At 41.5% G+C, this 19,102-nt stretch overlaps 1 protein-coding gene across 28 annotated transcripts in view; it reads right to left on the reverse strand.

Annotated features, from left to right (window-relative positions):
- The window catches only part of SRGAP3 (SLIT-ROBO Rho GTPase activating protein 3), a 393,430-nt gene that overhangs the window by 297,701 nt on the left and 76,627 nt on the right, over window positions 1-19,102 (reverse strand). For 9 of the 28 annotated variants that reach the window (XM_084989353.1, XM_084989346.1, XM_084989335.1 and 6 more), the window contains one exon: window positions 6,218-6,278. The exons of the other annotated variants lie outside the window; for them this stretch is intronic. The gene's annotated coding sequence lies outside the window, so the exon portion shown is untranslated. The remainder of the gene's footprint in view (window positions 1-6,217; window positions 6,279-19,102) is intronic. 28 annotated transcript variants of the gene reach the window in all.

Consider the following 19,102-nt stretch of genomic DNA (forward strand, 5'->3'; position numbering starts at 1 on the left):
TTCCCCACCGCCCAGAAGTACAAACTTGAGTGAGACACAGGAATCCACTAGAGCATTAGAGCTGTAGACTGTATGGGCAGAGATAGCAACCACTCTCTTCCTATTCTTTTTAGTAACTGATAAGAAATCTGACAAGCGTGGATGCCTGTCAAAATCCAAAGTGATCAGCATCTTGATCCTCATCTTCTCTCAAAAAACAAGGATTATAACTCTTCAACTTCAGTCACATCCTCCCTCAAATTTTGAACCATTGTTGTCATATATTTCAGGTTTATCTTGGTTCTTTTTAACCTTTCAAGAAATTATTATTGTCTTATAGAGTTGATTTTTTTTAATTGATCCATGTATCTAACATTTTCTTTGCTCTTCATTCCTTCTTGCATCTTGGATCTGCCTTCTCCCTAATGTATCTTCTTTAGAATTTCCTTTGGTGAGAGTCTACTGATGATGAATTTTTGCAGATTTTGTCTGCAAATCCTTCTTTAAAATATTTTTGCTGCATATATAATCCTAAATATATAGTTATTTTCTATCAGCACATTTAAGTTATTTCAGTGGTTCCCATTATTGCCATTGAGAGGACAACTATCAGGATAATGGCTATTCTTTAAAGACAATCTGTCTTTCCCTGTGATTGCTTTAAGCTCTTCCCTTTGTCTTGGTGTTCTGAAGCTTCATTTATACCATGTGCAAGTGTGGATTCCTTTTTCTTTTTTTCTTTCCCTTTTTACAGCCACACCTCCAGCTTAGGGAAGCTCCTAGGCTAGGGGTCTAATCGGAGCTTAGGAGCTGCAGCTGGGGCCTACACCACAACCAGAGCAACTGGATCCAAGCCACATCTGCAACCTATGCCATAGCTTGTGCATAGCCAGTTCCTTAACCTCATGAGTGAGGCCAAGGATCAAACCTCCATCCTCACAGAGACATCAGGTCCTTAACCTACTGAGACATAATGGGAACTCCTTGGATTTCTTTTTATCTTACATGAGATTCAGTGGGATTCCTGAATGTGTGGACAGGTGTCTTTCACCAATACTGAAAAATTCTCAACTATCTTCTGTTCAAATATTGTCTGTGCAACATTCTTTCTCTATTCTTCTGGAACACCAATTATATGTGCATTAAATTATTTCATTCTATCTTCCAGATTGCTTAACTATCTTTCACATTTTCCATCCCTTTGTCTTTCTGTGCTGCATTCTGGATATATTTTTATTTTATTTTATTTTATTTTGCTTTTTAGGTGGATATATTTTTAGAACTCTCCTCCAGGTTATTGATTCATTCCTCAGTTGTCTAATTGTTGAATTCAGAAATTTTTATTTCCAGAATTTTTTTAAAAATATGCTTTGTCAGCTTTATAGTCTGATTATTTATTCATAATTTTCTTTCTTTCTTTTTGTCTTTTTTTTGGTCTTTTTAGGTTCACATATGTGTCATATGGAAGTTCCCAGGCTAGGGGTCAAATTAAAGCTGCAGCTGCTGGTCTACACCACAGCCACAGCAACTCCAGATCTAAGCCATGTCTGTGACCTATACCACAACTCATGGCAATGCCATATTGCCTTAACCCACTAAGCAATTCCAGGGATCAAGTTCACATCCTCATGAATACTAGTCAGGTTCATTACCACTGAGCCGCCATGGGAACTTCTACTTCTTATTTATTTAAATTTATTAAAATACTTATTTTTATATACTGTGACTGATAATTCCACTATCTATAGTTTTCATGGGTCTCATTCTGCTGTCTGTTGTTTCTGTTGGCTCAATTGTCATGTGGCATCACTTCTTTAAGCATTTTATTATTTTTGAGCATGAGCTGAAATTTCTTAAAACTTTATCATAAAAAATTCCTTGAGGCCTGGGAAAGACAAGTTCCTCTAAAGGGGTGTGCACTTGGTTCTGCTAGGTACCTCAAGAACACTATCAATCTAAAATCACTTTGGTTGTGTAAATTCATGTTATAGACCTTCATAAGTGTTGACCTGTGATTACAAATTCTCAAGGAAGATTTTTCTTGACCACTCAGTCCCAGTGTTCAAAACAAACAATTGTTTTTATTCCTCAGGTGACAAGTTTATTTCTAAATCACTCTTGCACTAAAAGGCCTTTACACTGAGGTATGGCCATTTGAGAGCCTCATTTTATGGAAAAGGTCCTATTAGATGCCTACCTTGGGCAGATTCTAGGCTTCATATTCTGTCTCCTCATAAATGAAGCCATGAAAAAACCAAAGCTCAAAAATCAATCAGCTCAGCAAGTATCTTTGAGGCATAAGCCAGATTTGGGGCTCTGCTTACTCCTCTTACTTAGTTTTTCATCTTTAAGGATTCCTTAACAACTTGCTGACTAATGAACACATTTTTAATGGCTTTGTATGTCATTCAGCACATTTAGTTGTTTTCAGCAGGAGGATCATCAAGGTAAGCTATTCTATTCCACTGCAAGAAATGAAAGTTCATATAAAAGCATATGGTATGTTAATGATGATTTATCTGACGAAGTTTGTGTGGGACAAGAATAAGGGAGGGCAATAAGATTACAGCTGGGGGAGTTCCCTTGTGGCTCAGTGAGTTAAAGATCGGGTACTGTTGCTGCAGTGGCCTAGTTGCTGCTGTGGCGCAGGTTTGATCCCTGGCCCAGGAACTTCCACATACTCTAGGAGTGGCAAAAAAAAGAAAAAAAAAATCGCAACTGGTGATATACTTGAAAAACTTGTCAGGGACTAGCCAATGAAGGGTTTTGAATGACATTCTATATTTGAACTTTATCCAATAGGTAACAGAGGTTCTTCCAAATTTGGACTACAAGATTCATAAAGTTTTTCATACACTAACATCTTAGGATTCTATTGTTGTTTCTCTTGAAAGCAGTGCTTCTCAAGGTGTAGCCAAGTTTCCCCTGCATCAGAATCATCTAGTTCCCTTATCAAAACCTGTAGCCTGGAGTTCCCGTCGTGGCGCAGTGGTTAATGAATCCGACTAGGAACCATGAGGTTGCGGGTTCGGTCCCTGCCCTTGCTCAGTGGGTTAATGATCCGGCGTTGCCGTGAGCTGTGGTGTAGGTTGCAGATGCGACTCGGATCCCGCGTTGCTGTGGCTCTGGCGTAGGCCGGTGGCTACAGCTCCGATTCAACCCCTAGCCTGGGAACCTCCATATGCCACGGGAGCGGCCCAAGAAATAGCAACAACAACAACAAAAGACAAAAAGACCAAAAAAAAAAAAAAAAAAAAAAAAAAAAACCTGTAGCTTTCCAAGTTCCAACTCAAACCTACTGAATTCGTATCCCCAGAGAAGGAAGGTGGTGGGGAGACCACTAGAAGTTTGGAAAGTCATTTTTTAATGAGATAGAATAGAGTAAAAACCTGCAGAGCATGTCTCTTGCTGTAAGGATGAGTATTATTTCATTAAACCTTTGTTTAGGTGTTATAAAGTGTGTGTGTGTGTGTGCACGTGTGTATGTGTAAACACACACTAGGCTAAGCTGTAAAATGTTTTTCATGTGTTGAGGTTAAAAAAGTTATGGAGTTCCCGTTGTGGCGCAGTGGTTAACGAATCCGACTAGGAACCATGAAATTGCGGGTTCGATCCCTGGCCTTGCTCAGTGGGTTAAGGATCTGGCATTGCCATGAGCTGTGGTGTAGGTTGCAGACTCAGCTATGATCCCGAGTTGCTGTGGCTCTGGCGTAGGCCAGTGGCTACAGCTCCGATTAGACCTCTAGCCTGGGAACCTCCATATGCCGCAGGAAGCAGCCCTAGAAAAGGCAAAAAGACAAAAAAAAATTAAAAATAAAAAAAAAAATCAGAGAATCATTGTCTTAGAGGATGCCGTTTATATTGTTTCTCATCAGACTTTACCTGTAATGAATATATCATAAGGAAATGAATGCAGTATAATTTCCCCCGGAATAACCCTACCCATAGCACAGTAAGATACACCTATGTTTTACATAAATCAATTAATTTGGGCACTTCATGACTCAAAGTGATGAAAAAGCATCTCTATGAACCTGGTATGGGCAGAAACATGATGTTAATTGTCACGCATTCATTCTTTTCCTCAAGAAATTATAAAGCCTGTGTTTCAGTTGTCATCACATCTCAGCAACCCTATACTTTAGAAAAAGAAGCATCACAAAATCCTGGCACAATTAACTCCTAAGGACTGAGGGGGATCTTTTTGCTGCACAGGATTTTATTGTACTTAGTCTTGCTCCCACAAGCAGTCATAGGTTTTTTGCCCAGAATGCCTTTTCCTATTTGGATACTTTTTTCTTTTTTTTTTTTTTTTGCTATTTCATTGGGCCACTCCCGCGGCATATGGAGGTTCCCAGGCTAGGAGTCTAATCGGAGCTGTAGCTGCCGGCCTACACCAGAGCCACAGCAACGCGGGATCTGAGCCTCATCTGCGACCTACACCACAGCTCACGGCAATGCCGGATGGTTAACCCACTGAGCAAGGGCAGGGATCGAACCCGCAACCTCATGGTTCCTAGTCGGATTCGTTAACCACTGTGCCACGACGGGAACTCCCTGGATACTTTTTTCCCTGGCACTTTACTTGCTTAGATGTGGCCTATTCTCCCAAAATGCCAAGAAACAAGGACAAATACAAATTCACCCATTCAAACATCCACCACACACACACACACACAACTGTCTTAAATATACTTTGCAATTTCAATCATTCATGTAATACCTTTTTTATGTTTTTTATTTCCATAAACCTATAGTACTTTTTTTTTTCTTTAAACTGAATCACATTTTTTACATTAAAAAAAAAGTTTTCATAAAGAATACTTTCTACTTCTTTTGCAAAAGGAACACTAGTATCATTTGCCAAAAGAGAAGGCAACTATAAAAATAAACGTGAGGGAAGGGCAACCAAGTTATCAGAGTCAAGTTAGGTTCTGTTACCTGCCAGACCTCTGAACCTGAATGCAGCCTGTTCTCTTTGTTTAAAAAAAGGCTTGAATGTTTCTTTTAAAGATCTACTGGGACAAGACTCTTTTTCTGTGATGTTATCAAAAGGCATGGGATATTGGAAAAGGAAATAACTTTCTTGACAGTGGTTCATTTTTAAGGTTGTTCAGGTACCTCTTAGAATTATCTCCTGTTTCATTAGTATCTCGAACTTTAGGAAAGGTTAGTACAGATTTTTGGTTCTCAAACTGGAATGTTCATCAGAATCACCTGAAGGGCCTGTTAGACCACCGATAGCTGGGCCTCGTACCTAGTTTCTGATTCAGCAAGTGAGGCCCAAAGATTTGTATTTCTAACAAGTTCCCAGGTGGTGCTGATGTTGTTGGCACAGACCACCCTTTGGGAACCACCGAACAGACAAGATAAATCCTACACATTTTTCACAACCCTCTTTAAGTGGGTCTCTCCTTCTCTGCACCCTCTATCCACATTAAACTGCTCCTAATCCCTTCCTGTCCATCTTCCTGATTCCCAATCTTTTCACCCAAACCAAACATTTTATTATCCTCCCTTCACAAATCCCATGCTTTAAATGCTTTTTGTCTATCAAACAAAACACACTTATTGAGTAATAATTCATTTCCTCATGTTTTATTAATCAAAGACAAGGATAACTGCCAATCAGAGCTTCCAGTCAGCATGGGGTAACTGGTATTTCTATACTGACTTGTTATAATTCTAGCCCAGAACAAAGAAACCTGAGGTTTTAGTTTAAAGAGCCTGTGCATCTAATCCCTGGCAAATATGAGCTTTTTTGGTTAGTCTTTTTGAAGTGCTGGAAATAGCTCACAGGCAGCCCCTCCCTTCTTTCCCCATTGCCCTGTGGGGCTGGGAAGCTCAGGTTGGGACCACCTGGTACCTATCACTCATCTGGTAATTAATCACTGATTGTCTTCTGTCATTTTTTCTATTGTTGTCCCTTAACAGTATAAAGAGGCTGCATCTGGCCCTTCTTTGTAAACTGCACAGTACCTTGCTTAGGGCTTTAGAATATTAGCAACTACCCCCAAAAAAAGAAGAAAAAAAAAACTCAAAACTGTTTATTTCATTTATATGTTTGACTATACCACAACTGCATCCAGGGGAGAGCAAAACAATGAAAGAATACTTCAGTGAAGTAGACCAGTATGGTAAATAGAAGACTGAAAAGTTACCCTTTGGGGGAGGAAAATGAGTCAACAAAACAATTAATTTCCAGGGTTGGTAAAGAGACTGGAAAATAACCACTTGCCTGATTAAGTTCACCAGGATATGATTCCATTGGATTGCTCTGCCTGGGGCCTCCTGGAAGGCTGTTAGGAGGAAATGTTTGAAATGAGTCCGATTTAACCACAAGCAGACAAACTGAGGATTTGGAGCAATGGTAAAATCCTAATGAATCAGAAATAACTCTGCCTTCCTCAAGAGTGTATGAACAGTATACTCTTCCTTTTTCCAAAACTCTACTTAAAACTCTTGTCCTCCTGGAAGCCATCCCTGTTGATGATTACCACCTCCATGCCCTCCTGATTCCAATCACATGTTATTCTGAACTCACTGCATGTTGCAATAAAATTGCTACTGAAGATTTTTAAAGTGGGGGGGGGGGGGGCGGTGCGCGCCCGCTTGGGAAGGTGCCCTTCTTCCCTCCAAGAAATGGTTCCCCAACCACTGTGACAAAGACCTAAAGCTTGACTACTATAATTTATTTGATGACCTTGTTTATGCCAGGTATCTTCATTCAAAATGCCAATGACAGTAAGCTGTTATCCATCATTAATCTGTTGCTGCCCTTTGCTGATGAATGGGACACTCAAATAGTGTTGCTAGCATTGCTGTGGATAGTTACCCCAAGGAAATTCCAAGGAAATCTTTCAACTACTGATGACTCCAGAAAAGACGCAAAAAACAAGGCTTTGGGTTGTTGTTTTACTTGTTCCAAACACTTATTAGATTTTGCTAATTACACAGCTTATCAAAGTAAAAGATCTTCTGGGTGCCATGTGCTAGTCTACGCATCATTCATGCCTGATTGAATAACATGGTTAAAATCCAAGAAGCTCCTCCTCTAATGAAGTTCCTGTCCTGGTCTGTTGCTACGGCAACTTAGGGCTAGGCTCCAAGATGACAGCAAATATATTAAATATTGCAGCAAATCCATTTTCTCCCTGCTTTAATGACCTCAGATCCAAAACTGGATTTGATAGCATACAAGTTGAGAAAAAGTATTGTGCTTGCAATTTTTTTTTTCTTTTTCAACATGGAAACCGATCATATTTATACTCTTGAGCACAGTGCCATCCATGTAGCAGGCATTAAAAAACTACTTGAGGGGAATTAGTCAGACATGATGGATTGACCACACATATTTACTGCCTTTTTCCTGAGACCCCACCAAAATGACAATAAAAGAATTAAAAAGAAATATGTTCGCAAAGATGAAGAAAACAGGAAATGATACCACAGTAAGTAATTTCCATTTGTTTTTTTAGCCCTTTTTTAATTTTTATTTTCTTTTATTTTGGAGGCCCATGCCCACAGCATGCAGAAGTTCCCCAGGCCAGGGACTGAACCCATGTCACAGCAGTGATCCAATCCATGCTAGTGATAATGCCAGATCCTTAACCTGCTAGGACAGTAGGGAACTCCTCAGCTTTTATGTTGTGTAGTAAAATACACATAACATAAAATTTACCATTTTGCGGGGGGAGAGGGATGGGCTGGGGGTTTGAGACTGGCATATGCACACTAAGATATATAGAATGACTGATCAGTGGAGACCTCCTGGGGACTCTACCCAATGTTTTGTGATGCTCTATATGGAAAAAAGAATCTGAAAAAGAATGGATGTGTGGGAGTTCCCATCGTGGTGCAGCAGAAATGAATCCAACTAGGAACCATGAGGTTGAGGGTTCAATCCCTGGCCTTGCTCAGTGGGTTAAGGATCCGGCATTGCTTTGAGCTGTGGTGTAGGTCACAGACGAGGCTCAGATCTAGCATTGTTGTGACTGCAGTGTAGGCCAGTGGCTACAGCTCTGATTGGACCCCTAGCCTGGGAACCTCCACATGCCGCAGGCGTGGCCCTAAAAAGACAGAAGACAAAAAAAAAAAAAAAAAAAAAAGGATGTGTGTATATGTGTAACTGAAATTATCACAACATTATAAATCAACTATATTTCAATAAAACTTTTAAAGATGAGAAAAATAATTTACCATTTTAACCATATTTAAGTGTACAGTTCAGTGGCATTAAGTACATTCACACTATTATGCAACCATCACCACCATCTAGCTCCAGAACTTTTTCATCATCCCAAACTGAAATTCTGGAGCCATCAATAACTCCCTATTCCCTCTCCCCTCAGCCCATGGTAACCATCATTCTACTTTCTGTCTCTATATAGTTGAATACTCATATAAGTGGAATCAGATAATATTTGTTCTGGTATGACTGGGTTATTTATAACACTTAACATAACATCTTTAAGGTTTATCCATGTTGTAGCATGTGTCAGAATTTCATTCCTTTTCCCCCTACTAAATCAGCTTGTATTTCATTTTTCGCTTTATTGAAGGGTAACTGATAAATTTTACTCCTTTTTGAGGCTGAATAATATTCCATTTTATGAATACAACACCCTTTGTTTATCCATCCATCAATGGATATTTTGGCAGTTTCCACCTTTCAGCTACTGTGAATAATACTGCTATGAACGTTGGTGTGTAAATTTTTATTCAAGTCCCTGCTTTTGGAATTCCCTGATGGCCAAGCAGTTAAGGATCAATGTCATCACTGCTGTGGTGCAGGTTTAACCCCTGGCCATGGGCTCAGCCAGAAAAAAAAAAAAATTAAGCAGCCACCAGTGAATCTCTCAAGCTGTTGAGGAAAAAAACTCCCTCCTTTCAGAACTTTTGTGTATATACCCAGAAGTGAACTTGCTGGCTCAAAGGTAATTCTACATTTAACTTTTTGAGGAAACATCATTTTCCACAGCTGCACCATTTCACATTCCCACCAACAATATGCAAGGGTTCCAATGTCTCCACATCCACCCCAACACCGTTGTTTTTTCTTTGGGTTTTTTTTTTTTTTTTAAATATGCCATCCTAATGGATATGAAGTAGTACCTCATTGTGGTTTTGATTTGCATTTTCCTGATGGTAACTGATGTGGAGGAGCTTTTTATGTGCTTATTGTCATTTATTCTCTTCCTTTTTAAAAAACAGAAAACAGATGGAGGAAAGGTAACATCATAACAGAGCAAGGGAGGGGGAGGAGGGAAGGTATGTTACAAACAGGTGAGAAGCAAATTTATTCACCCTACAAAACCTCTGAAAGATTTGGGCCAAATAAAAGGATGGACCAAGATGAGGATTAGGGTTGAAAATCTCCTCTGCCCTAAAAGCCCAGATATTATTCCTCACTCAGGCAGGAGAACAGAAGCTCAATCCCAAGCAAATCTGAAGTGGAGAAGCACTAGATTCCAATATAACCGGCACAGTAGCCAGCAGAAGTGAGGTAAGGTCTGGAAATGAGGAGACTCAGCTAGAGTGCATCCTGAATGGCAGGACACCCAGACTTCTTCCTCAACTCTGCTCCCAAAATATAGGCGATGTGTGTTACCCCTAGATAGCAGATGAGAGGATTCTTCTCCAAAGAAACTGAATTGCTGCAGCGGAAAACCATAGATAGTAACTTTTGAGGTTCCAAAAATAGCAAGATCCCCATCAAAAACCCAATGGTAAAGTCTTCCACTTGATAAGTACTGTCTATGCACACAGGGTTTCCAATTAGGTCTTAGGCCCCACTCTAAAATATGAAGTGACAACTAACATTTGAGGAAACCCCATCATGAAAGACAGAGACTGAAACAACCCCACCACCAAGCTGAACCAGGAAGATGATGCCAGAAAGAGAAGAAAGCTTCCGATAAAAATTACAATTAATACTCCCAGAGAGTTAAGAGAAGATATTGCATCCATCCATTTTTTAAAAAACAGTATACTGGAGTTCCCATCATGGTTCAGTGGTTAACAAATCCGACTAAGAACTATGAGGTTGTGGGTTCGATCCCTGGCCTTGCTCAGTGGGTTAAGGATCTGGCATTGCCGTGAGCTGTGGTATAGGTTGCAGACGCAGCTCGGAGCCCACATTGCTGTGACTCTGGCATAGGCCAGCAGCTACAGCTCCGATTAGACCCCTAGCCTGTGAATCTCCATATGCCATGGGAGAGGCCCTAGAAAAAGGCAAAAAGAGAAAAATAAATAAATAAATATAAAATACAATAAAAAACAGTATACTATGAAAAATAAAAAGAACCCTTGGAAATCAAAAGTGATCATCAATGTTTAAAATTAATAGGGAATTTCCCTTGTGGTGCAGCAGATTAAGGAGCCAGCATTGTCACTGCAGCAGCTCAGGTTGCTGCTATGGCATGGGTTTGATCCCTGGCCCAGGAATTTCTGCATGCTGTAGGTGCAGCCAAATAATAATAAGAAGAAGAAGAAGAATAATAGACAAGTTGGAAGTAATAATAAGTCAAAATGATGGAAAATAATAGGGGTAGGATAAAGATAAAACACTTAGGGAATAAATTTAATTGAACATTCAAGTAAGAAAGCAGAGGAGGAAGAGATTATCAAAGAAATAATTTAAGAAAAGTTTCCTGGAACTAAAGGATCTGAGTCTCCAGCTGAAAGCCCAATGAATGAAAAGAGACTAATGAAGACTAGGTTTTAGCAGACCAGAGCTACAGAGAAGAACTACAAGTGTCCAGATAGATAAGTCACGTACAAAGAAATAGGATTAAAAATGGTACTGGACTTCTCAAAAAGGACCCTAGAACCTAAGAACACAATGGAATAATGACTTAAAAGGAAAATAATTTGCAACCTGAATTCTATATGGCCAAACAGCAAATCCAGAGTGAGGGTAGAAAAAAAAGACATTTTCAGGTAAGCAAGGACTCAAAATAAAAAATAAAAAAAAATATTTCTCCCCTATACCATTTCTTAGAAAGCAACAGAAAGAAAAGTGTCACCAAAACCAAGAAGACATGAGTCCTGGGAAATAGAGGTTCTAACATAAAAGAAAAGCAAAGGAAACTCTCAAAATAATAAGGGAAAAGCCTAAGGTAAAACCTGTCTATACTGGAGCAAGAGGGCTTCAAGAAGGAAAGTTCCAGATAGGGTAGTGTACACTCTTGAGCATTAAAAAAAACTATTGATAAGCCATAAAAGAAACTGAAGATGACACAAACAGATGGAAAGATATGACTTGTTCTTGGATTGGAAGAATTAATATTGTCAAAATCGCCATATAACCCAAGGCATTCTACAGATTCAATGCAGTCCTATCAAAGTACCAATGGCATTTTTCACAGAACTAAAACAAATAATTTTAAAATTTTGTATGGAAACGAATAGCCAACATAATTTTGAAAAAGAAGAACAGAGCTGAAGGAATCATGCTCCCTGACTTCAGATTATACTACAAAGCTAAAGTTATAAAAACAGTATGGTACTGACACAAAAACAGGCACATAGATCAATGGAACAGAACAAAAAGCCCTGAAATAAACCCACACACTTATGTTCAATTAACCTATGACAAAGGAGGCAAGAATATACAATAGAGAAAAGATGGTCTTTTCAATAAGTGGCACTGGGAAAGCTGGACAGCTACATGCAAAAGAGTGAAATCAGAATTCTCAGAGTTCCCATCGTGGCTCCAGTGGTAACGAACCCAACTAGTATCCATGAGGATTCGGGTTCAATCTCTGGCCTTGCTCAGTGGGTTAAGGACCCAGCATTGCTGTGAGTTGTGGTGTAGGTCTCAGATGTGGCTCAGATCCTCAGATCCCACACTGCTGTGGCTATGGTGTAGGCTGGCAGCTACTGCTCCAATTGGACCCATAGCCTGAGAACTTTCATACATTGCAGGTGTGGCCCTAAAAAGCCCCCCCCCAAAAAAAAAAAACCTCTAACACCATATACAAAATAAACTCAAAATAGATTAAAGACCTAAATGTCAGAACAAAACCATAAAACTTCTAGAGGAAAACACAGGCAGAAAACACTCTTTGACAAAAATCATGGCAAATTTTTTTGGGGGGAATCTCTCCTAAAGCAAAGGATATAAAAGCAAAAATAAACCAATGGAACCTAATTAAACTTAAAAGCTTTTGCACAGCAAAAGAAACCACTGACAAAATGAAAAGACAACTACTAAATGGGAGAAAATAATCTGCAAATGATGGCCAATAAGAAGTTAGTATTCAAACTATATAAACAGCTCATACAACTCAACATCAAAAAACCAAAACAACCTGATTATAGATGCATTCTAATAGTTAAGCATAATCATTAAGAGCATAGATTCTGGATTCAAACAGCCTGAGTGCTCAGCTTCACTCTGCCACTTTTTATGAGCAGGGTGAACTTGGGCAGGGTAGCATAGCACTCTGCCTCAGTTTCCCCATATGTAAAATAGGAAACATAACAGTACCCACCCAAAAGGAATAATGTGATAATGAAATAATATACTGACAGCACTTAGAATTCTTTCTGGCACCTGTACACATTCATAGAGTATTAGTGATCATTGCTGTCATCCCCTAGTATGGTTCTATCAAAACATGCCACTCTGCTACCTTTCAGTGGCCATTCCAAAAAGATCACTGTGTCAGAGTGACAGAGTAAAGACGCACAACAGGTAACTGGAACTTAACTCCTGCTCCACAATTAGAAATAGCCAGACCCTAAATGCAAAGCTACACAGGCTTGGTGTCTTCCTCTGCCTTGTCCTTTTCTTCTTGGGACAAGAACTGAAGACAATCTGGTGTAGTACTATAAGGAGTGGTTACAACAGGAACCTGAAACCAGATAGACCAGGTCATATTTTGGTTCCCACCTATTAACTACATGAGCAGGAGCTAACTACCTGTCACTGTCGGCTGAACTGTGTCCCCCTAAAAAGTTTTCTGTTGCAGTTGTAACCCTCAGAACCTCAAAATGTGACTGTATTTGGAGACAGGATCTTGAAAGAAGTGATTAAGGTAAACTGAGGTCATGTTGGAGGCCCTAATCTAATATGACTGGTGTCCTTATAAAAAGAGATTAGGACATGGACACAACAGAGGAAAGACCATGTGAGGATGCAGAGAGAAGACAGTCACCCACAAGCCAAGGAGGGAGGCCTCAGAAGAAGCCAACTCTGCCAACACCTTATCTCGAATTTCCAGCCTCAAGAACTGTGAGGAAATAAAATTCTGTTGTTTGATCAGCTCAGTCTGCAGTACCTTTTTATGGCAGCCTGAGGTGACTAACACACTTGATCTCAGTTTTTTTAATGGTAAAATAGGAATATATCTCATGAGCTAAACGTGAGGGTTAAATTGTGGGAAAAAGTACTCACCACAGTGCTTGGCATATAATATGTGCTCAATAAATGTAGGCTGGTATGACTATTGTATTATTATTATTATTATTATTATTATTATTATTATTATTATTATTATGGCTTTTTAGGGCCACACCCATGGCATATGTCAGTTCCCAGGCTAGGGGTCAAAATGGAGCTACAGCTGCCAGCCACAGCAACATGGGATCCAAGCTACATCTGTGACCTACACCATGGCTCATGGCAATGCCAGATTCTTGACCCACTGAGCAAGGCCAGGGATCGAACCTGCATCCTCACGGATACTAGTTGGGTTTGTTACTCCTGAGCCACGATGGGAACTCCTGTTTTTATTATTAAAACACAATTACTCTGGTCTTTTCACAGTAACAGAAGGAAGGAAAGAAGGTGAGTGACCAAGTCAATCAAAATTAGCAAAGCTATTACAATGACGTCATAATTCATATTCATGTCTTTGGCTTTGACCTCTTCAATCCACCTCCACAACGCCACCAGAATATTCTTTCTGGAATGAAAATCTGGCTGTGATATCCAGAACCCAAAAATGGCCTCAAATTCCACTCTTCCCTCCCTGTATGTGCATCCTATCAAAAGTGGACCCCATGTTCCTTCCCTGTGAATCAGGGCTGTGCCTGTGACCACTTTGACTAGAATACTACTAGTCAAAGTGGAAAATGAGGAACTAGAGGACTAGAGGAAAATGAGATCCTGGGACTTCCAAGGCCGCACATTAAAAGGCCCAGGAGCTACAGAGCCACCAAGAGAATAGGATACTCTGCTGGAGAGAGAAGTCATGGGGAAAAGCCCAGAAGGAAGAAGAAAGAAGCTACATGGAGGAACATCCAGGTAGAAGACATGCAGCCCCAAGCCACAGCAACAGCCACCTTCTCACTGCTACTGCATGAGAGAGCCCAAGCCAGACCAGCAGAAGAACCACCCAGGTGAGCCCCAGCCAACCCATGGAATCATGAAATACAATAAAATGGCATTGGTTAAGCCAGCAATTTGGGGTGGTTTGTCATGCAACAAAAGATAACTGAGACCCTGCCCATGCTATTGGTCTACTTCAAATCTTTGGCTCTCAAAACCAAATTTCCATAATCTTCCCAAGCCGTGTACTGGGAGCAAGTTACCTAATCCCTCTGTGCATTATTTTTACTGTCTATAAAGTGGAAGTAATAATAACACCTTCCTCAAAGGGTTGCTGGGAAGATTAAGAAATAATATACATCAGCTACTTGGAACACTGTGGCATACAGTAAGTGCTCATAGAGAAGTTAATCATCATCACTGTCCTCATCACCTTTCTTGCCCTGCTCTCTCCAGCTGCTCCCTGAACATTCCCCTGTCCACTCTGGGACACAGTCACACTAGAATCCTTTCTCCCCAACAACATGTCACGCTTAACAATTCTTTTTTTTTTTAACTAGTTTTTTTTGTTTTTTGTTTTTTGTTTTTTTTTTTCTTTTTTTGCTATTTCTTTGGGCCACTCCCGCGGCATATGGAGGTTCCCAGGCTAGGGGTCTAATCGGAGCTGTAGCCACCGGCCTACACCAGAGCCACAGCAACTCGGGATCCGAGCCGCGTCTGCAACCTACACCACAGCTCACGGCAACGCCGGATCGTTAACCCACTGAGCAAGGCCAGTGATCGAACCCGCAACCTCATGGTTCCTAGTCGGATTCATTAACCACTGCGCCACGACGGGAACTCCCCTTAACAATTCTTGACCTTGTACATTCCATTCCTTCTGCTGAGAATGTCGTTCACCTGCCTTTCCTTCCAGAAAATCACCATGTCCTCCTGTGAAGGCTTCTTGGATCTCCCATCAGTGCAGCATCTGCCCCTGTGCCCCTCAGAGCATCTAGCACTTGTCCCTGTGGAGGAGCTTCACATACGTTGCTGCCTGTGTGGCCCTGTCTGTCTCACCAGCTGAACTCTAAGTCCTTTAAGGACAGAGTCCATGCTTGATTCATGTGCCAGCAGAAAATGGTTCATAGCAAGCTGTTTCTGGAAGGGAGGGCATCGGCTTTTAGAGCACTGGTTCTCAACAGGAGTGGAGGAGACAATTTTGTCCCCCGGGGGACTTGTAGCAATGTCTGGGGACTTTTCTGGTCGTCACATGAGTGGGAGGGTGCTACCTGCATCCAGTGGGTAGTGGCCCAAGAAGTTGCTAAATGTAGGAGAGCATCCACAATAAAGAACTATCCAGGAGTTCCCATCGTGGCGCAGTGGTTAACGAATCCGACTAGGAACCATGAGGCTGCAGGTTCGATCCCTGCCCTTACTCAGTGGGTTAACGATCCGACGTTGCCGTGAGCTGTGGTGTAGGTCGCAGATGCGGCTCGGATCCTGCGTTGCTGTGGCTCTGGTGTAGGCTGGTGGCTACAGCTCCGATTAGACCCCTAGCCTGGGAACCTCCATATGCCGCTGGAGTGGCCCAAGAAATGGCAAAAAGACAAAAAAAAAAAAAAAAAAAGAACTATCCAGCCCAGGAGTTCCCGTCATGGCTCAGTGGTTAACGAATCCGACTAGTAACCATGAGGTTGCGGGTTCGATCCCTGGCCTCACTCAGTGGGTTAAGGATCCAGCGTTGTTGTGAGCTGTAGTGTAGTTTGCAGATGCGGCTCGGATCTGACACTGCTGTGGCTATGGCTGTGGCTGGCAGCTACAGCTCCAATTGGACACCTAGCCTGGGAAACTCCATATGCCGCACATGTGGCCCTAGAAAAGACAAAAAGACAAAAAAAAAAAAAAAAAAAAAAGAAAAAAAAGAACTATCCAGCCCCAAATGCCACTAGTGCAGAGGTCAAGAAACCCTGTTTTACAGGATTATTACATTGAGAGAGAGAGAGAAAGGAGTGAGGGAGGAGGAGAGAGTGCATGCATTGACATACTCAGTGGCCTGGGTGCACCTTCCCATCCCTATCCCAGCTCAGCTCTCTTCTCAGCACCTCTGGGAGCTGAGGTACCAGGAAAGGTGCCAAGGAGAAGTTAAAGGCCTAAATATGATCACCTTCCTTCCTGCCCAGCGTGATCCTGAATGAGAACCTTCCATTATCACATTCCTCTTCTCTTTATCCTACGGTCCCTTCTATCCTGTGATATCCTGTGATTCTGCAGTTGTAGGCTGATGCCTGCTGTTTCTTTCTTGGCTAAAAGATGTCAATACTGCAGACTCTCTCACATGCCAAGAGAGGAAAAATCCCAGATAGGCTGGCCTGAGTCACTGAGAGCTAGTGTTACATCCTGGATCACCCAGAACTCAGTGAACTCACGTGCCTGCAACACAGGCACCCAAGCTGCCCAGGTAGGCAGCCAGCAGTATGCAAAAGAAATGGGATGGCCTTGATGGCCGTGTAGCTAACTCAGCTCTAATCTGAAGAGGTCTCTTTGTTTTGTCAGTCAGAGCATGGTGTGTCTTTGTCAGGGAGCATGGAGACATCTGTGAAATCTGCTTTGTCCCCCAGGAACAGAGTGGTAGGAAACCATACCCTGTGGGATTGCTTCTGAGAGAGCAGTCCTGCAGGGTGGCAGTGGGCAGAGTGGACACCTGGGACTCCTCCAGGAACTTGATTTTGTTGTTTTTAATTCGCTTCAATTGGAGGTCATATAGTGTAATGATAAAAAGCCTCAGCTTTGGCATCAGATAGGCCTGAGTGTGAGTTCTAGTTCCATCACTTACTGCATGATCCTGGGTCGATGCCTTGGTCTTGACTAAGCGTCAACCCTGAGTTGGGGACAATAATAGTACCCATGTTGTAGGTTTGTTCTGTGGATTAACTGAAATCATGGAATCATAGGTTTGGGACACTGCATAGCATAACTGCAGGTATACAGCACTTGTTATTATGAAAAGATATGATAGATGACTGAGTAATTGAGGAGAGTGACAAATCAGACTGAAATTCTCACATAAACTCCTATATCCAGGTAGGATGCTGGTGAGTTAGGACACTGAGAGCTAACACTGCTATCGCTCTTCCCACACGCTTACAACTGTTTCAAGTGTTTTGCACATATTAACTCAATCCTCATAAAGACCATGCATGACAGGTACTTTATGATTCCTATTTTATAGCTGAAACAATGAGACACGGGACTGGTAAGAGGAAGACAAAGGTTTGGACAAAGGCAGCTTGGCTCCTGGGTCTCTGCCCTTAGCAGGATACATACTGCCCTGACTGACTCTAGAGAATGGTTAGAAATGCCTACTTCAACCCCTGCCCTGCTCCCTAACACCCCTCCACCCTCAGACAGAAGAGCACTGCAAATGCCCAGGAGGGAAGCACCTAGCTCTGCAAGAAAGAGTCTAGAAGTGGCTGTGGGGATGTAGACAAAGGATGTCACAGGTAGGCAGGAAGAAAATGAGATTCAGAAATGGGCAACTTGGGACTCCACCCAGGCACCACCTGGTGACTGTGGGTGACTATGGGCCCAGAGACATACTTTCTCAGAGCTTTATTTCTCTCCCTCTAAAACAAGGGCTTAGCTCCCTGCTAGCCCTAGAATACTAGGTTCTCATAAGGAAAGGCTGCCTGTGGAGTCTTAGGCAGATCCTACCGTGGGGGAAGAGCACCCCCTGGTGAGATGTTCTAAAAAATGTCCCAGAGCACTGGGCCAGAACTCAGGACACCTGGTTCCTCTGGGCTGCTCTGCCCATATTTAACTGTGCAGACCTGGGCAAGGTGTTTCACCTTTCTGAATCTCAGAATTATAATCAGTAAAATGACACCAAAAAAAAAAACCTAGCAACAACAATAATATTTATTATAGCCAACACTTTCCCCCCACATTTTTTCATCACTTTATTTTGAAATAGTAGTGGATTATAAACCAACATGGATGATAAATTTTAGAAGTGATATATTTGTTCTGGGAAGTATAATAAGTTGGAACATTGCCTCTATTTGTTCCTATATATTTCTGTCCTTCATGGGGTTTTTGTTTCGATTTTGGTTTGAAGGGATTTATTTAATTGTGGTAAGAACAAGAAGAATTGTAGTTATGGTGAAATCTATTCTTTTAACAAGTTTTTGAGTATATAATACGGTGTTGTTAACTACAGGCACTTACTTATCCTGCATAACTGAAACTTTATAACCACTGATTTAGCTAAGGCTTTTTGAGCATGTATTATATGACAGGCACAGTTAATCCTTCACATAACCATGTAAGAAAATTCAGAAAGACTGCGCAGCTTTCTACATTAATCCACAAGAGACTTTACTAATTAGAAAAGTCTACAATAATGACATTTGTAAGGTGATTTATATTTGATCAACATGACCCCATTGACTCCACACAACCACTCATGAGATCAGTGCTGTTAAACAGCTCTTTACAGTAGGGAGATGGAAGACCTCTCGGTCACCATGTATCTGCCTATGTCTGCAGAGCCCTGCACCAGGCTCTGAGAGAGCACGTTATCTCAGAGTTCTCCGTCTGGCAGGAAAGGGAGACACAGTAAGTACCCACGGGATGAGTGTGCACTATAGAAAAATCTGGGAGCCAGAGGAGCTTCACTTGGTCTGAGAGGGGAGCAATGGCAAAAACCATTCCATCTAGAGTCCCATGCTGCCAAGCTCTGTGTTGTCACTCACCATGGAACCTGGCACACTGTTTACATACCTGTTTATCCACCCCTGGCTTCCGAGTTAGCATCTGCGCTCTTTGGGGACAATGCCTGTGTCTTAATCGCCTTCATAAGGCCAT

The sequence above is a fragment of the Sus scrofa genome, chromosome 13 (assembly GCF_054392235.1).
Source record: "Sus scrofa isolate SSC_HxYL_T2T_F1_AM1 chromosome 13, Sscrofa_HxYL_maternal_Yorkshire_Landrace_v2.0, whole genome shotgun sequence".
Classification (NCBI taxonomy): Eukaryota; Metazoa; Chordata; class Mammalia; order Artiodactyla; family Suidae; genus Sus; species Sus scrofa.